The sequence below is a fragment of the Zingiber officinale genome, chromosome 2B, assembly GCF_018446385.1.
Source record: "Zingiber officinale cultivar Zhangliang chromosome 2B, Zo_v1.1, whole genome shotgun sequence".
Taxonomy (NCBI): Eukaryota; Viridiplantae; Streptophyta; class Magnoliopsida; order Zingiberales; family Zingiberaceae; genus Zingiber; species Zingiber officinale.
This window is the reverse complement of record NC_055989.1, coordinates 109,267,460-109,280,236: the sequence shown is the minus strand read 5'-3', so window position 1 is coordinate 109,280,236 and position 12,777 is coordinate 109,267,460.

Genomic DNA, 12,777 nt, shown 5'->3' with positions numbered 1-12,777 from the left:
CTTCAATATGTTGAGAGAAGCAACGAACCACTCGGGCTAATTCACACCGACGTGTGCGACCTCAAAGGTACTCTAAGACGTGGTGGGAACAAATACTTCATCATTTTTTTAGATGATAACATAAATATTATTATGTATATCTTCTCAAAAGTAAGGATGAAGCTATAGAGAAATTTGCTCTCTATAAGAATGAGATTGAAAACATACTTAATCGAAAGATTAAGGTGGTTCGAAGTGACTGAGACAGTGAATATGTATCACCATTAGCTGAGTTATGTGTTGAACATGGGATTAGACACGAAATAATAGCTCCATATACTCCTCAACAAAATGGAATTGTTGAGCGTAGGAATCAAACTCTAAAGAAGATGATGAATGTTCTTCTATTAAACTCTGGACTGCTAGAGTTCATGTGGAGGGGAAGCTGTGTTAATAGCTAATTACCTTTTAAATAAGGTGCCCCGCGAGAAAATAGATAAGAGCCCTTAGGGTTATAAATGAACCAAGAGTTCGTGAACAAGCTTAATGTTCAGCTTGGTAAAAACTTATTTATGTTCGTTCAATATAGACAAGATTAATTAAACAAACAAGCTTGAACAACTCATTAAGCTAAACAAACAAACTTGAATATATATGTGTTCATCTCGTTAACGTTCGTGAGTAACGTTCGTGAACAACGTTCGTGAACAACGTTCGTGAACAACGTTCATGAACAATGTTCACGAACCATATTCATTAATAAAACCATTTTCAATATGTTAAATAAATAATGAAATAAAATACATAAATAAATTTAAATTATCAAACTCAATAACCAATCAAACAACTAAAAGTTTCAAATAATCAAACAAGCTTGAATTGAGAGCTCGATAACATTTAAGCAAACCAAGCTCGAACCAAGCTCAAGACAAATTCGAACTAAGCTCAAGCCAAGCTTAAATTGAGAGCTTGATAACATCTAAATGAACCAAACTCAAGCCAAGCTTCAAATAAGCTCAATCTTATAAAAAATAAATCAAGCCAATCTTGAACAATCATTTCAAAAGCTTGGTTCATTTTAAGCTCGGCTCGGCTCGGCTCGGTTCAGCTCAGTTACCTTATCAAATAAGCTTGAATACCCCAAAGCTCGGCTCGGCTTGTTTACAACCCTAAGAGCCCTTATGAGTTGTGGAATGGAAGACAACCGTCCTACAAATATTTACGAATGTGGGAGTATCTTGCCAAAGTGTTGGTGTCTGTTCCAAAAATAATTAAAATAGGATCAAAGATTGTTGATTATATATTTATAGAACATGCACATAATAGCAGTGTGTATCAGTTTTTTTGTCTATGAGTAACAAATACAAGATATACATAAGAACTCGATAATAGAATCGAGAAATATCTTGTTCTTCGAGCATGTGTTTACATATAAGACCCAAGAGGATGCTAGCTCCTTAAAACGGGCATATAAAATACAAGGCGAAGATGATGATGGTGAACCAGTCGAAGTTGAGCCTAGACAGAACAAAAGAGCTCAGGTAGAAAAATCCTACGAATCAGATTTTATCACTTTCATGTTGAAAAGTGTGCCCCAAAGTTACTCTGAAGTCGTAAGCTCTTCTGACGGACCTCACCAGAGAGAGACAATTACATTTGAGTTAGAATCTATCTTGTAAAATCACACTTGAAAACTTGTGGATCTTCCTCCGGGAAGTAAACCACTAGGTTGCAAGTGGATCTTCAAGAAGAAATGAAGATAGATGGTACAATTAATAAGTATAAGGTCAAATTGGTAATCAAAGGATACTGACAACGATAAGGCCTTGATTACTTTGATATGTATTCTTCGATGTCAAGAATAACTTCCATTAGAATATTGTTGACTATTACTGCTCTATAGAATCTCAAAATACATCTGATAGATGTAAAGACAGTCTTTCTAAATGGGGATTTAGAAGAGGAAATCTACATAGAGTAACCTGAAGAGTTTTATGTGCTGGGACAGAAAAGAATACAGGAGTTGTTATCTATTTCCTAGGTCTAGGGGTATTTTTATAGCCCCTAGAAAATATTATCCGTGACTTGAAGGCACCTTCTATAGGGCTGGAAGAAGCGAGGCGCCAAAGGATAAATCTTTTTTCCTTTGGCAACGGCTAAAATCAGCCTGGTTGAAGGTGCCTTCCATGTACATTGAAGGCATCTTCCATGAAGGGTTGAAGGCACCTTCCAAGCACATTAAAGGCACCTTCCATGAAGGCTTGCAATCGCCTTCAAGTGCTTGAAGGCGCCTTCTAGCAAAAGGATTCAGCAGCTACCGAGCTTCACTCTCTTCCTCTGACTCTTCTGCTTGGGTGATTTTGGCCAACCGAAATAGGGCTCACCCGAACCCATTTTCCGACCTTCTCCCTCGAGCAGGCTTCCGCTCTGGCTTCTCGTCCCTCGAACGTCGTGCATGTCCTTCTCATTCACCGGTGTACTCTTCCGCAGCATCTCGTCCCTCGGATGTACCCAACCCGTCGACTCCCTTCCCATGTCATCCTTCTCGTTAGCTGCGTCTTCCGCTTGACTTCTTGTGTTCCTAAGCTCCTGCACACTTAGACACAAGGTTTAAACACAATAGGACCTAACTCAACTTGGTTGATCACATCAAAACTACCACGGGTTCAAACATTATGTACCTGATGAGTTGTACATGACTAAACTTGGCCTACGCAGTAAGTAAACTAAGTAGATACATGAATAATCCCTGTGTTAAGCACTACAAAGGAATAACAAAAGTACTGAGGTACTTAAGGTATACTCATGAATATGGACTGCACTATATGAAATATCCTACTGTAATGAAGGATATATCGATGTAAGTCTGATATCAGACATAAAACACTCTAAGTCTAGGAGCGGATATATATTCACTTTAGAAGGTGCAACCATTTTTTTAAAATTTTCTAAGCAAACGGTAATAACCAGATCCACGATGAAATCTGAGTTTGTGACTCTTGACAAATGTGGTAAAGAGACTGAATGACTACGATAATTCTTAGAAGATATTCTGAGATGGCTAAAATTTGTGCCGGCAATTTGCATATATTGCGATAGTCAATTAGCAATCGGTCGGACACATAGTCATCTGTATAATGGAAAGTCTAGACATATACGTCGTGGACATAATACCATTAGACAACAACTCTCAATGGGAGTTATTATAGTTGACTATGTGAAGTCAAATAACCTAGCAGATCTGTTAACTAAGAGGTTAAACAGAGAGTTAGCTGTAAACTTATTGCGAGGACACCCAACCTATGCTGACTGGAGATCCCAAGAACTAAGTTTAAGGAACAACTAATTTGCACTGACTAAACACATTGTAGGGGATAATCCAATAAAGCAATGATCGGACCAAGATATTGTTAGGATGTATACTAAAAGTCTAGCTTTTGGTATAAACATTTATCTAGAAATAAGAATTGCATTGGTCAAATGTCTACATTTATGATAAATGTAGTTGTTCAATTAATTTATATTATAGATAACATGGTGTGTGGTGTCACACACAGAGGATCATGTTGTCAGTACCTTATAAATTATAAACAATAGCTCACGACCAAGATGGAAAGGAACAAACCATTGCAAGGTTGCAGTATAATTAGGTATTAGTTTATCTTAACTATATAATTACACTAGTACACTTAGAGTGTATTGAGTAGGACCATTAGAGGTCATTTCTTTTATACTGACTTTATAAAGGAACAAAGACCTCAGTTATTATGGAAGTGTGTGCTCTTAATCCTAATATAATAACAAGCACATATATTGATATTTATTTCTTTAATTTATCAATGGGTGAGAATTAGTTCGATAAATCAATAAGCTTGATAAGTTGAGAAATGATATCACTTATAGTGTGTGTTGTTGATTATAGAAGGAAACTGTGTCCTAGTAATCTAGGTTGAGAATGTCCCCAAGAGGAGCTCATAAGGATTGTCATGTTAAACCCTACAGGTGGACTTAGTTCGACATGACGATAAGGTTGAGTGGTACTACTCTTGGACTAAGATATTAATTAAATGAGTTGTCAGTAACTCACTTAATTAGTGGACATTCGACATCTTAAACACAGGGAGACTAACACACTCATAATAAGAAGGAGCCCAAAATATAATTTGGGATTGATGCGGTAGTTCAATAATAGTTCTCTAGTGGAATGAATTATTATTGATAAAATTAAGTTGTGTGTTCGGGGCGAACACGGGATGCTTAATTTTATCGGGAGACCAAAACCAATTCCTCCTCTCGGTCCCTATCGTAGCCTCTTGTATATAGAGATTTATACCCACCACATACCCACCTTCTTACCCATCCAATGGGGCCGACCAAGCTAGCTTGGAACCCAAGCTAGCCGGAACCCAAGACCAAGTGGATGAGTTGGTGGCTGGCCAAAGCTTGGGTCCCAAGCTTAGGTGGTCGGCCACTAGAATATTAAAAAGAATTTTTATTAAAATTATTTCTTATGTGGATATCATGGTTTTAAAAGAGAGTTTAAAAATTAAAAATTTCCTTTTATAGCTTTCTACAAAAGATTAAGAGAAGAGATTAATCTCTTTCCTTATTTGTAGATTAAAAGGATGGTTTTAATTTTTGGTAAAATCTTTCCTTATTTGTAAATCATCTACATGTTTAAAAGAGAGTTTAAAATTTGAAATCTTTCCTTATTTGTTGATTAAAAGGTAGATTTTAAATTTTAAGAAAACTTTCCTTTTTAACCATGTTCATGATTTAAAAGAGAGTTTAAAAAATTAAATATTCTCTTTTATAAGTTTCTACAAAAGATTAAGAAAATATTTGATATCTTTCCTTATTTGTAGATTAAAAGAGATTTTAATTTTTAGAGATAACTTTCTTTTTATCCACATGTTTAAAAGAAATATTTTAATTTATAAAATTTCCTTTTTATTAACCAATCATGAAGGGATAAAAATTATTGGAGAAATTTTTATAAATTTCCGGAAACAAATTAGGAAGTTTTAATTCTTGTTTTAATTAAAACTTTCCTTGATTTGGGGAGAAGAGTGGCCGGCCAAATAAATTGGAGAAGAGAAAATTATTTTTAATTAAATAAATTTTCCTTTTCATGGCAAAAGAATTAAGAAAGTTTTTATTTAAATTTCCTTATTTTCCAAGACCAAGGATTATAAAAGAGGGGGTAGAGGTGCCTTCATAGTGAACAACCTCTATTATTTTTCTCCCTCTTTTCTTCCTTGGTGTGGCCGACCCTTCTCTTTTCTCTTCTCTCCATCCTTGTGGCCGAACCTCACATCTTCTTGGAGATCAAGTGGTGACCGGATTCTAGCTTGGAGAAGAAGGAGAGAAAGCTTGTATCCCTTGGAGCATTGGTGGTGTTTTCTCTTCATCCTTGGAGAAGCTCTTGTTGTGGCCGAACCTTGCAAGGAGGAGAAGAAGGTGCTTTGGTGGTTTCTCATCTCAGAAGATCGTTGCCCACACAACGTCCGAGGTTAGAAGAGGAATACGGTAGAAGACCTAGAGGTTTTTGCTTGCAAAAGAAAAGGTATACTAGTATTTAATTTCCGTATCATACTAGTTCTATCTTCATGTAAAAATACCAAATACAAAAGGCATGTGATTCTAGTATTTTGAATTTGTTTTCGATGTTGTGTTCTTTTTTTTTTCTTTTCCTTGTGATTTGATTGTTCTTTTCAGTTGACCTAAAGTTATTTAAGGAAACTAAATATTAGCTTTCCTTAAAAGGCTTTGTCTAGGCAGTGGTGGTTGTTCCCATATCCAAGAAGGCCATGTGCCTCGCCATGCAGTCCTGGAAGCCAATTTTGAAAATTAATATTTAATGGAATTAATAACCTAGGTGATTTGGATCGAACGTGTTAAGTTCCGCAGGAGATCCAAGTCTAAACCTAAAAGAACAAATAGATTAAACTTTGGATCAAACGTGTTAAGTTCCGCAGGCGATCCAAGTTTAATTTAAAAGGTCACATGGTAGCTAGGAAAGGTTCAGACCTTTGTACAAAATTTTTGTATAGTGGAACCATTAGGTTTTCCGAGTAGCAACCAACAATTGGTATCAGAGCTAGGGTTTTGCCTCTGTGTATTTGGTATTAGTTTAATTATGCACATGTCATACATAATTTAGGCAGGTTAATAGTAGGATGTGCTAACTTTGTGGATGCAGGATCCAACTATTATGGCTTATAGTTTTTATGTGTGTGATTGGACTCTTGGACATGTCAAGGGCATTTATGTGTGTGCATGATTGTATTATAAAATATAGCAGGAGCTGTATTTAGTTTTATTAGGATTTTATTTTTGATCTAGATACATGTACATTCCTTCGAGGAATATAGGATCGAAAAATGTAAAATTATATTTATGTCGCGGATCGAATCTTGCAAGGCATGGAACCTTTTGAGGACCAGAGGCGCAGCGGAACAAGGAGCAAGATGGATGCGACAACTAGACCCGGTGGCGGTGGCCAAAGATGGCAGTAGCTAGGGTTGGCAACACACGGAGGACAGCAATAGATAAAAGCCATAATAGTTGAAAATTAGTTTTTTTTTTATTTATTGCTTTTTATGTTGTGTTGTGTGTGTTTGTTAGTATACATGCTAAGTAGGCTAGCATAGTCAAAATTGCTCACTTTAAATAACTAAGTGGGAGAGGGATTTATTTTTTAAATAAATTCCACGACCTCCATTACTGGTTTATAAGTGATGCAACAAGCTTGCGCGTTAGCTCTGAGTGTCTTCCTCCATATCGGATGAGCTTGTTTGCGGATCACTAGCTTAAACTTCCATTTTGGATGACTATAGGAAGTTAATTAAGAGCGTGTGATCTTCCCCATCGGAAGGGGCACAATCTTATTAATGGACTTAGTGTCAAGTAATGGTATACACTTAGGCACGTCTAATAGTATCCTCCCCATCGGAGTCACTGCTATTATTTGTGTGGCCAAAGAAAACCAACTATTAATTTGTCAAATAAATAGGTTGACAAGATAATAAAATTAAAAACTCCTCTTACAAATATTTGATTTTGTATACGTCCACACTATCGTGGCATACAAAATTCAACGGTGTTTGAGGTAATTTTATTTGGTCATAAAGATTTATTGACAAGATAATTAATGGGTAAAACCCTCCTCTTACAAATGTTTAAATTTTGTATACGTCCACACTATCGTGGCATGCAAAATTTACGATGTTTAAGGTGTTGGTGAATTTAAATAATATTGTTTGAGGAATCAATGTTATTTTAAATTCAAAAATTTTTGACCAAATATTTGATCAAAGACAGATCAACTATTAATTTTATTCGTCATAAAGTAAAGTTGACGAGATAATAAAATTAATGGATAAAATCTCCTCTTTGATTTTGTATACGTCCACACTATCGTGGCATACAAAATTCATGGGGATTTTAAAGAATTGATCTTGACCAAATATTTTTGTGATTCTTAGGATTTAAAATGTTTGTCAATCCCCTAGTTATTATACTATAGAAAAGACTTAGTAGTCCCAATTGTAATGATTGGAAATAGGACTTGGACATTAAGGTTGACTGTCTTCTTAGAACTAAGAACAATATAGGTGTATTTAATTCATTAGTTGAAACATGTTTAGTGGTGTTATCTACCAGAACCTGGAGTGTGGATACAGATGCCATTAATCATGTCCGCAATTCATTGCAAGGTTCCAGGGAACCCGACAACTAAATGAAAATAAAAACACCGTCCACATGGGCACTGCTATAAAAGTGGCAGCTGTTGCAGTGGGAGATGTTTATCTTTTGATAAGAATAAAACATGGATTTTTGAGTAATTGTCTTTACGTACCAAGTTTAGAAAGAACTAGTTTTAAGTTTCTAAACTATTCAAAGAACTTGATATTCTACTTCTTTTAATAACAAAGTTGTTATCAAGAAAAAGAGAGAAGTTATCTGTTCTGGTACGTTGGTTGGCAATTTATAAATCCAATAACTCCCACGATGCAACAAATGGAAATTAGTAACACATCTTCTAACTATAAGAGAAAGAACCTTCAAAATGAACCAAACATATCTTTGGCATCTAAGGCTAGGTTATATTAACTTGAGTAGGATTCAAAGGATAATAATCGATGAACTCTTGGGTTCATTGGTAGAGGAAAATTTTCCAACCTGCGAGTCTTACTTGGAAGGAAAAATAACCAAGAAGCTTTTAAGTCTAAGGGGTTTGGAGCCAAAGATATAGGAATAGGTTCATTCTGATTTGTGAAGACTTTTGACTATCCAGGCAAGAGGTTGTTTCAAATATTTCGTCTATTTTATAGACAACTATTTGAGATATGGATACATTTACTTGATGTGCCGCAAGTCTAAGTGCTTTGATTAGTTCAAAGAGTACGAGGCTAATGTGGAGAAACATCAAAGTAAAAGTATCAAGACACTACGGTAAGATCGTAGTGGCAAGTACCTCTTAGGAGAATTTAGGAGTCACTTATCAGAAGTAGGGATTCAATCCCAACTAACTGCACCTGGTACACCCTAACAGAATGGTGTAGTAGAAAGAAGGTATAGGCTCTTATGGAATAATTAGATCGATGATGAGTTATTCAGAAAATTACCAAATTTGTTTTAAGGATATACACTGGAAACGGAAGTGAACATAGTACCTTCTAAGTCAGAACTCTCTACTCCCATAGAATTGCAGATTGGGCGTAAGTCTAGTCTGAAGCATATTCGGATTTGGGAGGTCTAGCACATGAGAGACACTGATAAAGTTGGACAGGAATTCACTTGTTTATGGGTTATCCTAGAGAAACAAAAGTAGGTTTATAGTCTTAAAAATCAGAAGGTCATTGTTAGCATCAATGACCGATTTTTAGAAAAGGACTATGTAATAAACCACAAGCCCATAAGTAAATTTGTTCTTAAAGAAATTATAAAGGACATGTCTAATCTAGTACCAACTGTACAAGATGAAATATCACAAGAAACTGTAACACGTATCATAAATGATACACGATTACAGACAGTGGCTCATCGTAGTGGGAGGGTTGTCAAGCAAACCTAAAAGATTCATATTTTGGGAGAGTTTTTGGACTTGATCCCAAATGAACATGAGCCTGATCCCTGACATATGATGAAGCATTCCAAGATAAAGATGCAGCATCTTGGCAAAGAGCAATGAATACAGAATTAGAATATATGTATTCTAATAAAATCTGGAAACTTGTAAAACCACCAAATGGTGTAAAAGCCATTGGGTGAAAATAGATCTATAATAGGAAAAGATGGATAGACAAGGTGGAAACTTTCAAAGCAAGGCTTGATGGAAAAGGAAACTTTTTTACTGGTAGTCATGCTTAAGTCTATCCGGATTCTTTTATCTATTTGGCAAGAAGATGTCAAGACAGCATTCCTTAATGAAAGTCTTGAAGAAAGCATCCATATAAAGCAACCAGAAGGGTTTATTGCAAAGGGAAAAGGGCATCTTGTGTGCAAGCTCAATCAGTCTATGGACTGAGGCAAGGCTTCAAGGTCTTGGAACATCCGATTTATCAAAGTAATCCAGACCTATGGATTTATTTAGTAAACGGATAAGTCTTGTGTATACAAAAAGTGTGATGGAAACGTGGTGGTATTTCTTGTACTATACGTAGATAACATTTTTGGTAGTTGGAAACAATATCAAAATGTTGTCAGAAGTAAGGGTATGGTTGTCCAAACAATTCGATATGAAGAACTTGGGAGAATGTATATATTCTTGGGATCAAAGTAATAAGGGATCGCAAGAAAAGAATATTTTACTTATCCCAAGCTTCATATATCGAAAAAATCCTTGCTCGTTTTAAGCATGCAAAACTCCAAGAAAGGTTTCTTACCTTTTTAGCATGGAGTAACTTTATCTAAAGAAATGTCTCCGTAGACATCAAAGGAGATAGAGGAAATAAAGGCAGTTCTTTATGCTTCGGCTGTCGGAAGCCTAATGTATGCTATGCACGAGATCAGAAATCTGTTTTGCCAAGGGCATAGTTAGCAGATATCAAAGTAACTCTGGACAAGGACATTGGACTGCAGTAAAGCATATATTGAAGTACCTTAAAGGCATTAGAGATTATATGCTAGCTTACAAGGCAGTTAATTTGGTCTCTGTGGGTTGCACGGATTTTGACTTCCAGTCGAATAGGGACAATAGTAAGTCAACCTCGGAGTTTTGTGTTTACTTTAGGAGGTAAAGTCATAACTATGGAAGAGTGATAAGCATAGGTGTTTTTCTGGACTCCACCATAGAAGCTGAGTATATGGCAAACCTCTGAGGTAGTCATAAAAGCTGGATGACTTGATAATCTCAAGATAGACTTAGATATGATTTCTGGTTTGTCCAAAGATTATTACAATTGTAATAATAGTGGTGCAGTAGCAAACTCGAAGAAACCATGAGTCTATAAGGCAAGTAAACACAATAGAGCGCAAGTACCACTCAATACGAGAAATCGTATAAATGAGGAGAAGTTGTTGCTGCCTAGATTGTATCAGATAATGACCTATAGATCTTTTCACAAAGGCCCTTAAGGCAAGAGCTTTTGATGGACATGTTGAAGGGTTGGGATTCAGATGTATGGCAGCAGATATGGCATCTTAGTCTTTTAGTATAAGTGGGAGATTGTTAGGATGTATACTAAAAGTCTAGCTTTTGGTATAAACATTTATCTAGAAATAAGAATCACATTGGTCAAATGTCTACATTTATGATAAATGTAGTTGTTCAATTAATTTATATTATAGATAACATGGTGTGTGGTGTCACACACAGAGGATCATGTTGTCAGTACATTATAAATTATAAACAGTAGCTCACCACCAAGATGGAAAGGAACAAACCATTGGAAGGTTGCAGTGTAATTAGGTATTAGTTTATCTTAACTATATAATTACACTAGTACACTTAGAGTGTATTGAGTAGGACCATTAGAGGTCGTTTCTTTTATACTGACTTTATAAAGGAACAAAGACCTCAGTTATTATAGAAGTGTGTGCTCTTAATCCTAATATAATAACAAGCACATATATTTGATATTTATTTCTTTAATTTATCAATGGGTGAGATTTAGTTCGATAAATCAATAAGCTTGATAAGTTGGGAAATTATATCACTTATAGTGTGTGTTGTTAATTATAGAAGGAAACTGTGTCCTAGTAATCTAGGTTGAGAATGTCCCCAAGAGGAGCTCATAAGGATTGTCATGTTAAACCCTGCAGGTGGACTTAGTCCGACATGACGATAAGGTTGAGTGGTACTACTCTTGGACTAAGATATTAATTAAATGAGTTGTCAGTAACTCACTTAATTAGTGGACATTCGACATCTTAAACACAGGGAGACTAACACACTCATAATAAGAAGGAGCCCAAAATGTAATTTGGGATTGATGCGGTAGTTCAATAATAGTTCTCTAGTAGAATGAATTATTATTGATAAAATTAAGTTGTGTGTTCGGGGCGAACACGGGATGCTTAATTTTATCGGGAGACCCAAACCAATTCCTCCTCTCGGTCCCTATCGTAGCCTCTTGTATATAGAGATTTATACCCACCACATACCCACCTTCTTACCCATCCAATGGGGCCGACCAAGCTAGCTTGGAACCCAAGCTAGGGCCGGCCAAGACCAAGTGGATGAGGCAAGTTGGTGGCCGGCCTAAGCTTGGGTCCCAAGCTTAGGTGGCCAGCCACTAGAATATTAAGGATTTTTATTAAAATTATTTTTTATGTGGATATCATGGTTTTAAAAGAGAGTTTAAAAATTAAAAATTTCCTTTTATAGCTTTCTACAAAAGATTAAGAGAAGAGATTAATCTCTTTCCTTATTTGTAGATTAAAATGATGGTTTTAATTTTTGGTAAAAACTTTCCTTATTTGTAAATCATCTACATGTTTAAAAGAGAGTTTAAAATTTGAACTCTTTCCTTATTTATTGATTAAAAGGTGGATTTTAAATTTTAAGAAAACTTTCCTTTTTAACCATGTTCATGATTTAAAAGAGAGTTTAAAAAATTAAATATTCTCTTTTATAAGTTTCTACAAAAGATTAAGAAAATATTTGATATCTTTTCTTATTTGTAGATTAAAAAAGATTTTAATTTTTAGAGATAACTTTCTTTTTATCCACATGTTTAAAAGAAATATTTTAATTTATAAAATTTCCTTTTTATTAACCAATCATGAAGGGATAAAAATTATTAGAGAAATTTTTATAAATTTCTGGAAACAAATTAGGAAGTTTTAATTCTTGTTTTAATTAAAACTTTCCTTGATTTGGGGAGAAGAGCGGCCGGCCAAATAAATTGGAGAAGAGAAAATTATTTTTAATTAAATAAATTTCCCTTTTCATGGAAAAAGAATTAAGAAAGTTTTTATTTAAATTTCCTTATTTGCCAAGACCAAGGATTATAAAAGAGGGGGTAGAGGTGTCTTCATAGTGAACAACCTCTATTATTTTTCTCCCTCTTTTCTTCCTTGGTGTGGCCGACCCTTCTCTTTTCTCTTCTCTCCATCCTTGTGGCCGAACCTCACATCTTCTTGGAGATCAAGTGGTGGCCGGATTCTAGCTTGGAGAAGAAGGAGATAAAGCTTGTATCTCTTGGAGCATTGGTGGTGTTTTCTCTTCATCCTTGGAGAAGCTCTTGTTGTGGTCGAACCTTGCAAGGAGGAGAAGAAGGTGCTTTGGTGGTTTCTCATCTCGGAAGATCGTTGCCCACTCAACGTCTGAGGTTAGAAGAGGAATACGGT